Here is a 16990-nt window from a genome sequence, read left to right as displayed (position 1 = left end):
TTCTGCCTTTCTGAATAATTTCAAAGAAGAAAAAATACATAATTCAGGGTTTTGTTTTGCTTTTCCTTTTGGGAAAAGTTATTTAGATTAAGGGATGGGAAAGCTGATTGAAAGGCTTTCTGTTGCCTTATATTTTATTACCATTAATTAAAGGGCTTCAGTGTTAGTTTTATCCTTTATATTAAATCTGAAATGTCAAGAAATATTCTATTTTGTATGGTTTGTCTTATAATATCATGTTATGCTGACAGTAATTTGAAACAATAGCAATATACCTAACAGTCACATTTCTATACTTTCCATTTCTAATGTATTTCAAGTTAATATTAGGTTTAGAAATAATGCTGCAGAGTTGCTAAGCAACACAGTAATAATGATAACACAGCTGGAGGAAAAAGGTCAACACCAATGTACCACATGGACTCCTCAAAACACTTTATTCTCAGATACTAAAAGCTTTAATACAGAATATGTCCCAAAATAATTCTGAAATGGAAACTGTCAGAACCTTTCAAGGTAGAATATAATTATACTTGACATGTCAGTATCAGCACCTGTCATAGTCCCAGCCCCTTTTAAGGGTAATTATCCCACACAAAGTCCCTGCTGATACCATAGCCTCAGGCAGCATGGCTTATGTTCCAAAGCAGCACATTCATTGATAGGCAAAGGGACTCCAAAGCTGGCAGAAAAAAAAACAAATATACACTACTCAATTCTTTCTCAAATTTGAACCAGAAAATACTGATTCTTTTTAATGTTTTGCAGTAAGATCTGAGGGTGAATAAACACGGAAAGGATATAAGGTAGAGTAAGCTGAACAGCTGAAAACAAGCTGAACATATGAGGAAGTAGAAATGATGACTGAGCTGAAAAAAAAGTAGAGAAAAGACACATAAAAGAAAGTTAGATACACAAGCCTGAGTAAGCAGAAAATAGAGCAGTCACACAAAGATTGTCCAAGTTGCAAGAATGACATCAGGTCATCCAGGAATCTCTGTTGCCTGGGGCCAAAACCACACTTCAGTTGACACCTTCCTGAGGTTCTTGTTGGAAGACATACAAAGTTGGAAAAAAGAATAAGAAATATTGTAAGAGGTTACAAAAAGTTTTCAAAAATCTTACCTTGTGATCAAACTAATTAAAATTGGATGGATTTCTTAATATTAACTTTCGTGTTAATAATACAAAATGCAAAGGTAAAATTTGGTTTTCTGTTTGAACAAGTTTTTGTGTTATGTTTTTTGACATTAGATTTTTTAATTGCACTTTAGGTTCTGGAGTACATGTGCAGATCATGCAGGATTACTGCACAGATACATACACAGCAATGTGGTTTGCTGCTTCCATCCCCTTGTCACCTATATCTGGCATTCCTCCCCATGTTATCCCTCCCAAAACTCCCTATCCACCACTGTCCTTCCCCTAGTCCCCCCAGACAGACCTCACTGTGTGATGTTCCCCTGCCTGTGTCCATGTGTTCCCATTGTTCCCGCCTGTGAGTAAGAACATGCGATGTTTGATTTTCTGTTCTTATGTCAGTTTGCTGAGAATGATTGTTTCCAGATTCATCCATGTCCCTACAAAGGACACAAACTCATCATTTTTTATGGCTACATAGTATTCCATGGCGTATATGTGCCACATTTTCCTTGTCCAGTCTATCATTGATGGGCATTTGGGTTGGTTCCAGGTCTTTGCTTTTGTAAATAGTGCTGCAATGAACATTCGTGTTTATGTGTCTTTATAGTAGAATGATTTATAATCCTTTGGATATATACCCAGCAATGGGATTACTGGGTCAAATGGAATTTCTATTTCTAGGTCCTTGAGGAATCGCCACACAGTCTTCCACAATGGTTGAACTAATTTACTCTCCCACCAACAGTATAAAAGTGTTCCTATTTCTCCACATCCTCTCTAGCATCTGTTCTAAGATTTTTATTTACCTTGAGTATACAACAAAAAAAGGGAAGAGAGAGACAGATTAAATTTACCTTTTTAGCTGTCTTTATTAAGTTTTGAGATTATCTGAGAAACTAAGTCTCCTCTCTACCAAAGAGTAAATGTTTTTGCTTTTCAAAATATTTGAATGGTCACTTTGATTAAATAAATGACATATTTTACAGTTATCTGTGACTCTAGTTTATGATATCAAGTGTTTTAAGCCTTTGATATTTGATACCTTTCCAAATTCTAAATTTATTCTTTTGGCCTCAAACTAACTTTTTAGATATTAGGGCTCCTAAAGTCCAAGACAGGCATATTTATCTTCATTGGTATGTTAAAATCATACCAGAATCATTGTTAAATGTGAAATGGTGTTTAACTTTCTTTGGGTTATATTTATGTGCATGTGTCATTAATATAAGTTCCATAATTATATGAAATTCACATAATTCTGGTATGTCTTAATACATGTTATTAGGAATAATTATGACTATTATGTTAAATTATTGTATTCCACAGAAATAATCAAATTTCCTTGTCAATTGTGTCTTTAGCAGCCATGGCTATTCCAAGACTTTTGTCACTCACAGACAATTATTGTTTTACTTTGATTCTTCTCAAATTTATAATCAGCTGCAGTCCACACCTTGCTTCCTTAAGGAAGTTTATGGAAATAACTCTGACAGGTGCTCTTGAATGCAGGTTTATAACTTTCAAGATTGTGCCATTGGACTAGAGAGAAAACTTCTGGGACTCTCATTGGAGAGCAGATGTGTTTGTGAGGATTGCTGGCCCAATACTGGGCAGAAAAGGAGTTAACTGCATGGGACTGAGCTAATAGAAGGCTGAAATAATTTATTATGACTTCTTTGTTTGAAACTTTGGGATTTTTTTTTTTTTTTTTTTTCTAGAGTCAATTATACATTTCTTTCTTTTTAGCTGTTTATAGCTTACAACAATTTGAGTGAAGTATGCTCTTGTGAGCAAAATTTGAGGCATATTTCTTCCTCTCTGATTTCTCCAGAATTTGAAAACCATTTGTGAGTATTCTTAAACTATGGCAATATAGTTATTTGCATAAGTTCAATTAGAATCTGTTTTCTGTTGTAACAGGACACAGTTAGAGATGCTGGTTATTTTACCAAGGCTTTGACTAGGATGGAATACTTTAAGATATGATTGGACTACTTTGGGGAATTTAAGCTGACTTTGCAGAGCTGGCCAAAGCCTATTGTATAGGAATTTTCTAAAGGAGTAAGACATGGAAATACAGAAACTGTATTTGTTTGTGCAATCCTTTTACAATGTTCATGACCTTTCATAAGTAAAGCACGTCACTTTCTGACAGGCCTAGGAACCCCAAGTTATTTTGGAACCTCAAGAAGAAAGAAAATAACCCAATTCATACAGGTATTTGCAGGCACAGATAAATCCTTAGCTTTGCTAACCTCAAGAGGCTTTTAAAAGGTCTAACCTGAGGTTATAAAAAAAGTTAAAACAAAACCAATGTAAAAGAACCTATATGAACAATAATTACTCTTGCTGCATTTTGTGCAACTAATCAGGCCAAATATACTAAGATTAAAACTTATTTTGCAAATAAATTGGTCCTATTATGATTTGTCTTTCAAAGAAATGAGGAACTAGAGAGAGGGAAAAATATCGTTTAAGAATAAGCTATTGTACATCTTTTATTAGATTCTAGCCTTGTCCATTATTTCTTAGTTGTTATTATTTGTCTACAATTCAGATTAAATCCTGAATTCTCTATTATCTACAAGCCTCCAAACTAACATTTTCACTTTTTTCTCACATTTTTCTGACTTGAAATCACTAGAAACTGAAACTGCCTTTGTGCCTGCCTACTGATATATTGACTTTTCAGAAAGTTCACTTCAACATCTGATTGAAACTGCAACACAGAAAAATCTGTCAGACTGCTGATAAAATTTGAAAATGCTTCAGCTGAAAAAACTCGTCTATCAACTGCTCCAGACATACAACAGAGTCAACATATAACTAAATGATTAAAATGATGATTGCCCAAAGAATTGCTCTGAATGAGCAGGTGGTAACATAACCTAAATGTTTCCAGAATTGCTTTCCCTTTGTTGTTAAAATTTGGCCTTGATCTCCTTTTTTTCTCCATGTTTTCCTTCCTCCCTCCATTCTTCTCTGTGAGACATAAGACATCATGACCTCCTTGGAATGAGCCTTTCCTAGCCTTAAGCAATCAAACCAAACCCATAACCTAGAGACTCATTTTCTTCTTTAAAGTTTTCTCTGAAAGATTTTGAGAATGGGGAGAATGTGAAAGAAAATAGAATCACAGGATTCTAAACTCACTATGCCAAAGGGAAAGTTAAGCTTGGGAACTAAGTCACACTATACTGCTTTCCTTTTGTTCTCAAACAGATAGCTGTAATTTCACAACCCTTTGTCATAGCTTCATCCATAAGTCAGTTTCCCACAATGATAGGAGGCCACATATCTCCCCATATGGCCTCTCTCACAAGTTACTCACAGGGAAATACCTTGTGAGCCCCTAAATCTTTCAGGATACATATTCTTTCTATAAACTAGTCCTAAAATCTAGTTTTGTTGAATCTCGCACTGACAATATCCATTACCAGCTTAACTTCACAGGGTTAGGACAAGGACAAGACCAGAAATCATTCCTCTGCCTACCCTGATATGAATGCATAATTGACCTTTTCCTCTACTCCCGCTTTTCACATGTAAAATGCAGATTTACTGAGGCTAATCAGAACCTCACAAGAAGGCTCTGATGAGTCTTACTTGCCTCACTTCCTATTGTGCCTCCTTTTTGTCTCTCCTGCTTGGTCTTTCCCCTTTAAATACTGAAGTTCCCAAAACCCTCTTCAGAAAAAGCACAGGTCACAGATATTCCTGTGACTTGTGTTTGTGTTTGTTTGTTTGTTTTTTCCACCCCAGGTACATCCTTAATATCCTTAACGTTGGCTAGATAATCTCTATTGATTGAGACCTGACTCAGTCACTTTTTGGTTAATAAGATGATTGGCTTAAAGATGGTTAATACTTATAAATGATACTTATATGGTGAAATTTTTAAATTGGCATCTTCTGAGTCTAAACTTTTAAGTTGGTTTTAAAATAAATTTTCTTCTGTGGGACTAAGATAGAAAAAAAGGTTTGAAGACAGAATTGTTAACCAAGAAGTCAGCTAAAAATATCAAAAGTTTTTTTAAAGGAGAGTGACTTCTCCAGTCACATTCAAGATAGGCTAAAGAAGAGAAGGTAATAAAAAAAATAGTATCTTTATCATTTTTATCATTTTACATAAGAAATACCTGTGTATAAATGCTATAATGATTTCAGGGCCTCAATTTATTCCTTATTTCTACAACTTCCTTTTTCATTTAATTTTATTCCCTTAACATACATTTAATTTCTTATTTGATTGATTTTATTATATCTTGCAAAACTTCTCTAAGACAGAAGATATTCTTACTTTATGGGGAGTAAATTTTATTCAGAATGGAATTTTCATTTGATTTTTACATACCATGTCTTTTTCACTGTTTCCTCTTTCTTCCTTTATCCTTCCTTTCTTTCCTTTCTACCTTTCTTTTTATTTTCCTTCCTCCCGTCCTTCTTCCATTTCTTTTTCTTTTTTCTTTCAGAAGTGCTATGCCTTTTGAAATGATCTTGCAATTAATTTGCATTTTACTCTCATTTAACAGAAAGAGCTCTATCTAATTTCATTTAGCTCTTTATATTTGCCAACAGCATAATGATTTCCCTTGACTTTCCTCTTTATCTATTTTAATTCTCTATGCATTAATTAATTAATTTTAAAACCAAGGTCTGTACCTTCAAGGTATTATAAGTTCACAGACAACTAAAAGTTTTGTGAAGGAGTAAGACATGGAAATACAGAAACTGTGAGGTCCAATGTTTTTTTTTTATTATTACATTTTAGGTTTTGGGGTATATGTGAAGAATATGCAAGATTGTTGCATAGGTACACACATGGCAGTGTGATTTGCTGCCTTCCTCCCCTTCACCTCTATCTGGCATTTCTCTTCATGCTATCTCTCCCCATCTCCCCACCCCCCACTGTCTATCCTCTATTTCCCCCCAACAGACCCCAGTGTGTAGTGCTCCCCTCCCTGTGTCCATGTGTTCTCATTGTTCAACACCTGCCTATGATTAAGAACATGCAGTGTTTGATTTTTCTGCTCTTGTGTCAGTTTGCTGAGAATGATGTTTTCCAGGTTCATCCATGTCCCTACAAAGGACATGAACTCACCTTTTTTGATGGCTGCATAATATTCCATGGTGTATATGTGCCACATTTTCCTGGTCCAGTCTATCATCGATGGGCATTTGGGTTGGTTCCAGGTCTTCGTTATTGTAAACAGTGCTGCAGTGAACATTCATGTGCATGTGTCCGTATAATAGAAACATTTATAATCCTTTGGATATATAGCCAGTAATGGGATTGCTGGGTCAAATGGAATTTCTATTTCTAGGTCCTTGAGGAATTGGCACACTGTCTTCCACAATGGTTGAACTAATTTACACTCCCAACACTGTAAAAGTGTTCCTATTTCTCCACATCCTCTCCAGCATCTGTTGTCTCCAGATTTTTTAATGATTGCCATTCTAACTGGTGTGAGATGATATAACAATGTAGTTTTGATTTGCATTTCTCTAATGACCAGTGATGATGAGCATTTTTTCATATGTTTGTTGGCCTCATGCATGTCTTCTTTTGTAAAGTGTCTGTTCATATCCTTCGCCCACTTCTGAATGGGCTTATTTGTTTTTTTCTTGTAAATCTGTTTTAGTTCTTTGCAAATTCTGGATATCAGCCCTTTGTCAGATGGGTAGACTGCAAAAATTTTTTCCCATTCTGTTGGTTGCCGATTCACTCTAATGACTGTTTCTTTTGCTGTGCAGAAGCTGTGGAGTTTGATTAGGTCCCATTTGTCTATTTTGGCTTTTGTTGCCAATGCTTTTGGTGTTTTGGTCATGAAGTCCTTGCCTATGCCTATGTCCTGAATGGTTTTGCCTAGATTTTCTTCTAGGATTTTTATGGTTTTAGGTCTTATGTTTAAGTCTTTAATCTATCTGGAGTTAATTTTAATGTAAGGTGTCAGGAAGGGGTCCAGTTTCTGCTTTCTGCACATGGCTAGCCAGTTTTCCCAACACCATTTATTAAACAGGGAATCCTTTCCCCACTGCTTGTTTTTGTCAGGTTTGTCAAAAATTGGAGAGTTGTAGATATGCTGTGTTGCCTCCGAGGCCTCTGTTCTGTTCCATTGGTCTATATCTCTGTTTTAGTGCCAGTACCATGCTGTTTTGATTACTGTAGCCTTGTAGTATAGTTTGAAGTCCAGTAGTGTGATGCCCCCCGCTTTGTTCTTTTTGCTTAGAATTGATTTGGCTATGCGGGCTTGATGCAGAGAAGGCCTTTGACAAAATTCAACAGCCCTTTATGCTAAAAACCCTCAATAAACTAGGTATTGACAGAATGTATCTGAAAATAATAAAAGCTATTTACAACAAACCAACAGCCAATATCATCCTGAATGGGCAAAAACTGGAAGCATTCCCTTTGAAATCTGGCACTAGACAAGGATGCCCTCTTTTACCACTCCTATTCAATATAGTACTGGAAGTTCTAGCCAGAACAATCAGGCAAGAAAAAGAAATAAAGGGCATTCAAATAGGAAAGGAGGAAGTCAAATTGTCTCTATTTGCAGATGACATGATTGTATATCTAGAAGACCCCATCGTCTCAGCCCAAAATCTCCTGAAACTGATAAGCAACTTCAGCAAAGTCTCAGGATACAAAATCAATGTGCAAAAATCACAAGCATTCCAATACACCAATAACAGACTTAAAGAGAGCCAAATCAAGAATGAACTTCCATTCACAATTGCTACAAGGAGAATAAAATACCTAGGAATACAACTAACAAGGAATGTAAAGGACCTCTTCAAGGAGAACTACAAACCACTGCTCAACGAAATAAAAGAAGACACAAACAGATGGAGAAACATTCCATGTTCATGGTTAGGAAGAATCAATATCGTGAAAATGGCCATACTGCCCAAAGTAATTTACAGATTCAACGCTATTCCCATCAAGCTACCAATGACCTTCTTCACAGAACTGGAAAAAAACACCTTAAACTTCACATGGAACCAAAAAATGTTTTAAGATACTCTGGGAGACAGCAACTGCCACAAGAGACTGAGTGGTGATCAAAGAGAAAAGGCCAGAATCAACACGGGAGGAAAGAGAGCTAGTTGTCAAGGAAGAATGAATTAAATCTGCTATTCATAGAGTTAGTTCCTGCCATAGGAAAGCAACAAGTAAATGAATGGTGCTGGCAGCCATCCTATCCCTCTCAGAAGAAATACTGATTCTTCTAGAAAAAGGATGGCTCGGTCACAGAAAATCTTAGCAGACAGAGTAAGCAAAATACTACTAAAGAAAAACTGAAGCAGAAAAAAATTCAAGCACTGAAAAATTTACTGCCTAGCATGATTATACTTCGAGATGATGGAAATTACGTTGCACTAGCAAATCACTAGTTTATCTTTGATATGCAATAATTATCTGTTTCAAAGTCAAATAAAATGTTTTTCCATTTATCACATGTGTTGTATTCAATTTGTCCTTAAACATTTTCAGGGCCTAATTCTAGTTTTATTAATTTTAATAAGATTACCCATTACAGTATCAAAAATATACTAGTATAATTATAATTAATTGTTAATGTAAGCTTTCTTCAAGTTACCAAATTAAATTCAATAAAAGTCTAGTTCTGAAGTCTGTTGATTGCAAACAAAATTTCTTTTTAAAATAATACTATAAAATAATAAAATATTTCTAAAATATTCGAAAAAGGCATATGCAATTCTAGAACTTCAAAATTTAGAATCTTAATACTCTTTGTGTCTTATGCTTACTAAATTATCCCTGATGATAGATTTCCATCCAGGTAGTGAACTCATGATCCAAATTTCATTGCTGTTAAAAAATTGGAAAAACATTTCCTGTGACATGTTTCCTTATATACATGTAGGTAATCTACTTAAAATTTGAAACTGAACATGATGGATTTATTTTAGCAGAAGAATACAGTTACAAATTAAGATGAATACAGGAATTCAGGTTACATAGGCTAAATGCCAAACTGTAACACTCTTACCTATGAAATGGACTGGCATCGTTAGATTGCAGCAATAAAGAAATATTGCTATAACCACTCAGCATCAAACACAAGAATATACTTTCCGCTTGCCAGGACTCAGAGTTAAGACAAATACTCTACTTGAAATATTTTCTGCACAATCACTATTTGAAATCACAATGATAAATACTACATTTTCTGTACAATAAAAGAAAATGAGGGTAACAGGAGAAAATACTAATAAGTAGTTATTGAGTTCACCAAATGCCCAGCATTCTGCAAAATGACTTGGAAAGAATGATAAGAAATATAAGGCTTTGTCCTCGCCACCAAAACCTTAGAATTTTCTTAGTGAAATCTGTCTTAACATGAAGTATATATAGTAGATACATCTTTACTGGCATGCTTTATATTTAATAGGCCCCTAAAATTGTTTTATTAAATAAATGTAATAATGTGAATGAAGGTCACCACCATACACTGGAAAACATTTGTAGAGATGATGATACACAAAGTTTTTGGGCTTTTTTTTTTCTCTGAAACGCTGCTGATCTATAACCTGGGTCACCATATTTAGTTTAGCATCTCTGTTCTTACAAAAGTGGGTTGCTTCAGGTTTTTTCCTTGTCATAAATTATACTGTGATGAGAGTCACATAAATGTGACTTTCTGGTTTCTTTGTGATATTTTTCTTTTTCTAGAAGGGGAATTGTTGGGTCAAAGCAACAGAAGAGAGTGTTTATGGTAAGCATGGCCAAATTGCTTTCCACTGATGCAGGGCTGACCCACACCTCCACCAGCCACCCACAGATGGGCTGCGCCACTGCACTGTCACCAACACTAACCACCACCACAAAAGTGGACATGTGCTGATTTGATGGGTGAAAACTGGTACTTTCATTTTTTTTTTTTTAATTTGTGCATTGTGGTGCACCCTGAGGCTGAACATGTTCCTAAAGTGCACGAGGTGTTCCAAATTTGCTTTCTTGCTTTGACTGTTTATATCTCTTCTATTTGGCTTTCATGTAAAAAAATAAAAATAAAAATAAAACAAGGTTTTTAATGCTTTTGGTAGAAATGTGCAAATATTTTTTCCATAGACAAAATGAAAAATAAAGTTTTGCAGAATCTCTTACTACTTAAAGATACCATAAACAAACATCTTTAACAGAAATGACATACTCAATGGGAACAAGTCATATTTTACATGAGATTGTCAGAGAAACTTAATTTTTCCAAATGTGACTTAAATTTGACTATGCAGGAGAAGATAATAATTTCAAAAATAATTAAATCATATTTTTTAAGGAAGTAAAATGTTCTACATCCTTACTACTTAACATATGGTTCGTAGACATGGAGCATCAGCACTATCTAGTAGCTTATTGAAAAGGCAGAACCTGGGAGATTTGGCAAGATGGCCAAATAGGAACAGCTCCAGTCTGCAGCTCCCAGTGAGACCACACAGAAGGTGGACTATTTCTGCGTTTCTAACCTAGGTACCTTGTTCATCTCATTAGGACTGGTTAGACAGTGAGTGCAGCCCACAGAGGGCAAGCAGAAGCAGGGTAGGGCATCACCTCACCCAGGAAATGCAAAAGGCCAGGGAACTCCGTTCCTTAGCCAAGGGAAGGCATGAGAAACTGTGCTAACCAGCCCAGATACTATGTTTTTCCCACAGATTTTATAACCTGCAGACCAGGAGATTCCCTTGCATGCCTATAATACCAGGTCCCTGGGTTTCAAGCTAAACTGGAGGGGTTTTTTGTACCCCAGAAGTGCCTGGAACCTCAGAGAGACAAAACTGTTCACTTCCCTGGAAAGGGAGCTGAAGCCAGGGAGTCAAGTTGTCTCACTCAGTGGGTCCCACTACCATGGAGCCCAGCAAGCTAAGAACCATTGGCTTGAAATTGTCACTGCCAGCACAGCAGTCTGAAGCCTTCCTGGGATGATTGAGCTTGGTGTGGGGACAGGCATCTGCCATTACTGAGGCTTGTGTAGACAGTTGTCCCCTCACAGTGTTAAAGAAGCCACTGGGAAGTTTGGACTGGGTAGAACACACCGCAGTGTGGCAAAGCAGCTGTGGTCAGACTACCTCTCTAGATTCCTCCTCACTGGGCATAACATCTTGAAAGAAAGGCAGCACTCCAGTAAGGGGCTTACAAATAAAACTCCCATCTCTGTGGAACAGAGTACCTGGGGGAAGGGGAGGCTATGGGCACAGCTCCAGCAGACTTAAACATTCCTGCCTGCTGGCTCTGTAAACGAGCAGCAGATCTCCCAGCACAGTGCTCAAGCTCAGCTAAGGAACAGACTGCCTCTTCAAATGGGTCCCTGACCCCTGTGCCTCCTGACTGACGGCACCTCCCAGCAGGAGTTGACAAACACCTCATACAGGAGAGCTCCAGTTGGCATCTGGTGGGTGACCCTCTGTAATGAAGCTTCCACAGGAAGGAGCAGGCAGTAATCTTTGCTGTTCTGCAGACTTCGCTGGTGATACACAGGCAAGTGGGGTCTGGAATGGACCTCCAGCAAACTCCATCAGACTTACAGAAGAGGGGCCTGACTTTTAGAAAGAAAACTAACAAAAAGAAAGCGATAACATCAACATTAACAAAAAGGATGCCCACACAAAAACCCCATCCAAAGGCCAATAGCATCAAAGAGCAAAGGTAGATAAATCCATGAAGCTGAGGAAAAACCAGCACAAAAATGCCGAAAATTCCAAAAGCCAGAATGCCTATTCTCCTCCAAACAACCTAAACTCCTTTCAGATAAGGGCACAAAACTGGACAGAGAATGAGTTTGACAAACTGGTAGAAGTAGGCTTCAGAAGGTGGGTAGTGACAAACTCTTCTGAGCTAGAGGAATATGTTTAACCCAAAGCAAGGAAGCTCAGAAACCTGATAAAAGGTTACAGAAACTGCTAACTAGAATAAGCAGTTTAGAGAAGAACATAAATGACCTGATGAAGCTGAAAAACACAGCACAAGAACTTTACAAAGCATACACAAATATCAATAGCCAAATCAATCAAGCAGAAGAAAGGATACGAGATTAGAGATCAACTTAATGAAATAAAGTGTGAAGCCAAGATAAGAGAAAAAAGAATGAAAAGGAAAAAACAAGGCCTCTAAGAAATATGGGACTATGTGAAAAGATCAAACCTACGATTGATTGCTGTAGCTGAAAGTTACAGGGAGAATAAAACTAAGTTGGAAAATGCACTCCAGGATATTATCCAGGAGAATTTCCCCAACCTAGAAAGACAAGCCAATATTCAAATTTGGGAAATACACAGAACACCAACCACTAAGATAGTTCCTGAGAAGAGCAACCCCAAGACACATAATCATCAGATTCCCCAAGGTTGAAACAAAGAAAAAAAATGTTAAGGGCAGCCAATGAGAAAGATCAGGTTACCTACAAAGGGAAGCCCATTAGACTAACAGTGGATTTCTCTGCAGAAACCCTACGAGCCAGAAGAGAGTGGGGACCAATATTCAACATTCTAAAAGCAAAGAATTTTCAACCCGGACTTCTATATTCAGCCAAACTAAGCTTTATAAGCAAAACAGAAATAAAATCCTTTACAGACAAGCAAATGCTGAGGGATTTTGTCACCACCAGGCTTGCCTTACAAGAGCTCCTGAAGGAAGCACTAAATATGGAAAGAAAAAACTGGTATCAGCCACTGCAAAAACATACAAAATGTAAAGACCAATGACACAATGAAGAAACTGCATCAACTAATGTGCAAAATAACCAAATAGCATCATGATGACAGGATCAAATTCACACATAACAATATTAACCTTAAATGTAAATGGGCTAAATGCCCCAATTAAAAAAAAAACAGACTGGCAAATTGGATAAAGAGTCAAGACCCATCATGTGCTGTATTCAGGAGACCCATATCATGTGTAAAGACACGCATAGCCTCAAAACAAAGGGAGGAGGAAGATTTACCAAGCAAATGGAAAGCAAAATAAGAAAAAAGAAAAAAAGAAGCACAGTTTGCAATCCTAGTCTCTGATAAAATAGACTTTAAACCAACAAAAATCGAAAAAGACAAAGAAGGGTATTACATAAATGGTAAACAGATTAATGCAAGAAGAAGAGCTAACTCTCCTAAATATATATGCACCTAACACAGGTGCACCCAGATTCATAAAACAAGTTCTTAGAGACCTACAAAGAGACTTAGACTCCCACATAATAATAGTAGGAGACTTTAACACCTCACTGTCAATATTAATGACAGATCAACAAAACAGAAAATTAATAAGGATATTCAGGACTTGAACTCAGCTCTGGACCAAGCAGACCTAATAGATATCTATAGAACTCTCCACCCCAAATCAATAAATACCCATTCTTCTCAGCACCACATAGCACTTATTCTAAAATCAACCATGTAAGTGGAAGTAAAACACTCCTCAACAAATGCAAAAGAACGAAAATCATAACAGTCTCTCAGATCACAGTGCAATCAAATTAGAACACAGGATTAAGAAACTCTTCCAAAGCTGCACAACTACATGGAAACTGAACAAACTGCTCCTGAATGACTACTGGGTAAATAATGAAATTAAGGCAGAAATAATGAAGCTCTTTGAAACCAATGAGAATAAAGACACAACATACCAGAATCTCTGGGACACAGCTAAAGCAGTGTTTAAAGGAAAATTTATAGCACTAAATACCCACAAAAGAAAGTGGCAAAGATCTAAAACTGACACCCTAACATGACAATTAAAGGAACTAGAGAAGCAAGAGCAAACAAATTCAAAAGCTAGCAGAAGACAAGAAATAACTAAAATCAGAGCAGAACTGAGGGAGATAGAGACACAAAATATCGTTCAAAAAATCAATGAATCCAGGAGGTGGTTTTTTGAAAAGATTAACAAAATAGATAGATCATTAGCCAGCCTAATAAAGATGAAAAGAGAGAAGAATCAAATAGACACAATAAAAAACGATAAAGGGAACATCACCACTGATCCCATAGAAATACAAACTACCATCAGAGAACACTTTAAACACCTCTACATAAATAAACTAGAGAACCTAGAAACAATGGATAAATTCTTGAACACATACACCTTCCCAAGGCTAAACCAGGAAGAAGTCAAATCCCTGAAAAGAAAAATAACACAATCTGAAATTAAGGTAGTAATTAATAGCCAACCAACAAAAAAAGCCCAGGACCAGATAGATTCACAGCTGAATTCCACCAGAGGTACAAAGAGGAGCTGGTACCATTCCTTCTGAAACTATCCCAAACAATAGAAAAAAAGGGACTCCTCCCTAACTCATTTATAAGGACAGCATCATCCTGATTCCAAAACCTGGCAGAGAAAAAACAAAATAAGAATATTTCAGGCCAATATCCCTGATGAACATTGGTGCAAAACTCCTCAATAAAATATTGGCAAACTGAATCAAGCAGCACATCAAAAAGCTTATCCACCACCATCAAGTCAGCTTCATCCCCGGGATGCAAGCCTGGTTCACCACATGCAAATCAATAAATGTAAGCCATCGCATAAACAGAACCAATGAAAAAAGCCACATGATTATCTCAAGAGATACAGAAAAGACGTTCAATAAAATCCAACATCCCTTCATGCTAAAAACACTCAATAAACTAGGTATTGATGAAACATATCTCAAAATAATAAGACCTATTTATGGCAAATGCATAGCCAGTATTATACTGAATGGGCAAAAGCTGGAAGAATTCTCTTTGAAAACCGGCACAAGACAAGGATGCCCTCTCTCACCACTTCTATTTAACATAGTATTGGAAGTTCTGGACAGGACAATCAGGAAAGAGAAAGAAATAAAGGTATTCAAATAGGAAGAGAGGAAGTCAATTTGTCTCTGTTTGCAGATGACATGATTGTATATTTAGAAAACTCCATCCTTTCAGCCCAAAAACTTCTTAAACTGGTAAGCAACTTTAGCAAAGTCTCAGGATACAAAATCAATGTGCAAAAATCACAAGCATTCCTATACACCAATAATAGACAAACAGAGAGCCAAATCATGAGCGAACTCCTGTTCACAATTGCTTCAAAGAAAATAAAATATCTAGGAATACAACTTACAAGGGATGTGAAGGGCCTCTTCAAGGAGAACTACAAACCACTGCTCAAGGAAATCAGAGAGGACCCAACCAAATGGAAAAACATTCCATGCTCGTGGATAGGAAGAATCAATATCATGAAAATGGCCATATCTCCAAAGTAATTTATAGATTCAGTGCTATCCCCATCAAGCTACCACTGACTTTCTTCAAAGAATTAGAAAAAACTACTCTAAACTTCATATGGAATCAAAAAAAGAGTCCGTATAGCCAAGACAATCCTAAGCAAAAAGAAGAAAGCTAGAGGCATCATGCTACCTGACTTGAAACTATACTACAAGGCTACAGCAACCAAAACAGCATGGTGCTGATACCAAAACAGATACATAGACCAATGGAACAGAACAGATGATTCAGAAATAACACCACACATGTACAACCATCTGATCTTTGACAAATCTGACAAAAACAAGCAACAAGCAATGGGGAAAGGATTCCCTATTTAATAAATGGTGTTGGGAAAACTGGCTAGCCACATGTAGAAAACTGAAACTGGATCCTTTCCTTACACCTTATACAAAAATCAACCCAAGCTAGATTAAAGATTTAAACGTATTACCTAAAACCATAAAAACCATAGAAGAAAACCTAGGCAATACTATTCAGGACATAGCCATGGGCAAAGAGTTCGTGACTAAAACACCAAAAGCAATTGCAACAAAAGCCAAAATTGACAAATGGGATCTAATTAAACTAAAGAGCTCAAACTAGTGTCAGAGTGAGTAGGCAACCTACAGAATGGGAGAAAAATTTTGCAATCTATCCATCTGACAAAAGGCTAATATCCAGAATCTACAAAGAACTTAAACAATACACAAAAAAAAAAACCATCAAAAAGCGGGCAAAGGATATAAACAGACACTTTTCAAAAGAAGACATTTATGTGCCCAACAAACATATGACAAAATGCTCATCATCACTGATCATTAGAGAAATGCAAATCAAAACCACAATAAAAAGTCAAGAAACAACAGATACTGGAGAGGATGTGGAGAAATAGGAATGCTTTTACACTGTTTGGTGGGAGTTAAATTAGTTCAACCATTGTGGAAGACACTGTGGTGATTCCTCAAGGATCTAGAACGAGAAATATCATTTGACCCAGCAGTCCCATTACTACATGTATACTCAAAGGATTATAAATAATTCTACTATAAAGACATATGTACAAATATGTTTACTGTAGCACTATTCATAATAGCAAAGACTTGAACCCAACCCAAATGCCTTTCAATGATAGACTGGATAAAGAAAATGTGGTACATATACACCATGGAATACTATGCAGCCATAAAAAAGAATGAGTTTTTATTTTTTGCAGGAAAATGGATGAAGCTGGATACCATCATTCTCAACAAATTAATGCAGGAACAGAAAACCAAACACTGCATATTCTGACTCATAAATGGGAGTTGACCAGTGAGAACACATGGACACAGGGAAGGGAACCTCATCACACACTGGGGCCTGTCAGGAGGTGGGGGTAAAGGGTAAGGAGAGCATTAGAACAAATACCTAATGCATGTGGGGCTTAAAACTTATATGACAGGTTGATAAGTGCAGCACACCACCATGGCACATGTATACCTATGCAACAAACCTGCATGTTCTGCACATGTATCTCAGAACTTAAAGTATAATTTAAAAAAAAAGAAAAGGCAGAATCCAAAACCCTACTGCAATTCTATGAAAACAG

At 36.7% G+C, this 16990-nt stretch overlaps 1 protein-coding gene across 1 annotated transcript in view; it reads right to left on the bottom strand.

Moving 5' to 3' along the window:
- The window catches only part of OTOGL (otogelin like), a 202897-nt gene that overhangs the window by 90494 nt on the left and 95413 nt on the right, over positions 1-16990 (bottom strand). The window lies entirely within an intron of this gene.

This window comes from Cebus imitator, unplaced genomic scaffold (genome assembly GCF_001604975.1).
Source record: "Cebus imitator isolate Cc_AM_T3 unplaced genomic scaffold, Cebus_imitator-1.0 Scaffold156, whole genome shotgun sequence".
NCBI classification, from domain to species: domain Eukaryota; kingdom Metazoa; phylum Chordata; class Mammalia; order Primates; family Cebidae; genus Cebus; species Cebus imitator.
Note: the sequence above shows the minus strand (reverse complement) of the source record. Positions and strands in the feature narration are given on the sequence as shown.